Genomic DNA, 1,233 nt, shown 5'->3' on the forward strand with positions numbered 1-1,233 from the left:
TGGGCTACTAGTGTAATTATAATAACTTACCTTATACTGTTGTGAGGATTAAATGAGGTTATGCATGTGAAATGCTTAAAACAATACCTGGACTGTAGGAAGTTTGGGGTAAATGTTAACTATTCTATATTACTTTCATATTGAGAAAAAAATATATGTTGTGAAAAATCATCATTTTTTTTAAAGAGGGAGTAGAGATATGGCTTTTATTAAGTAATTGATGATCATTAACGCATTTGTATTTGAGTTTGGCTAATGGGGAGCATAAGTAGAAAGAAGGGAGAAATGAGTACCATCAGATATGTGTTCCTCTGGCTGCCTCCCTCTAATATTGGTTTAGGTTGACTGTACTTGAACTAAAGTTTGCATCACCCTTCCAGATGTCTTTCTATATAAGACTTTCACATTTCAGGTTCTAGCATCCACTTGCTCTACTTGGTCTTAATAATTGTGAGTCTATTTGAATTATCTATTTCATATTAGTGAATTGTAATAGTGTGTAATTATTAAACTGTTGGTCCATTTGATCTAAGCTGTCAAATTTCTATGCATTATCATCATACAATGTCCCAGTCTGGCTTTGGTTATTTTCTTTGCTCTAAAGTCTACTTTGTTTGAAATTATGTAGCCACTATAACATTTTAATATTGTTTTCATGATATATATGTTTCATACTTTTGCTTTCAGCCTGCCTATGTTGTTTTATTTGAAACTAGAGGTCCGGTGCATGAGATTCATGCACTTGGGGAAGTGGGGGACCTCAGCCCAGCCTGTGCCCTCTCGCAGTCCAGGACCCCTCGGGGGATGTCTGCCTGCCGGTTTAGGCCTGATCCTTAGGACGGCAGTCAGACATCCGTCTTGCAATACTCCTTACTGCCCGTCTGCAGCAGAGGCTGGAGAGGCTCCCACCACTGCCACTGTGCTTACCATCCATGAGCCGGGCTTCTGGCTGAGCAGCGCTCCTCCTGTGGGAGTGCACTGACCACCAGGGGGCAGCTCCTGCATTGAGCGTCTGCCACTGGTGGTCAGTGCACATCATAGCAGCTGTTCAGTCGATTTGCATATTAGGGTTTTATTATATAGGACTAGAGGCCCGGTGCACAAAAATTTGTGCACTAGGGGGGACGGGGTCCCTCAGCCCAGCCTGTGCCCTCTCGCAGTCTGGGACCCCTCGGGGGATGACCACCTGCTGGCTTAGGCCCACTCCCTGGGGTTGGGGGTGAATGAGGAGAC

The 1,233-nt window shown here is 43.7% G+C and overlaps 1 protein-coding gene across 4 annotated transcripts in view; it reads left to right on the forward strand.

The window, feature by feature from the left end:
- Nucleotides 1-1,233, forward strand: part of IFT88 (intraflagellar transport 88) — a 167,276-nt gene that overhangs the window by 50,753 nt on the left and 115,290 nt on the right. The window lies entirely within an intron of this gene.

The sequence above is a fragment of the Myotis davidii genome, unplaced genomic scaffold (genome assembly GCF_000327345.1).
Source record: "Myotis davidii unplaced genomic scaffold, ASM32734v1 scaffold1070, whole genome shotgun sequence".
Lineage (NCBI taxonomy): Eukaryota > Metazoa > Chordata > Mammalia > Chiroptera > Vespertilionidae > Myotis > Myotis davidii.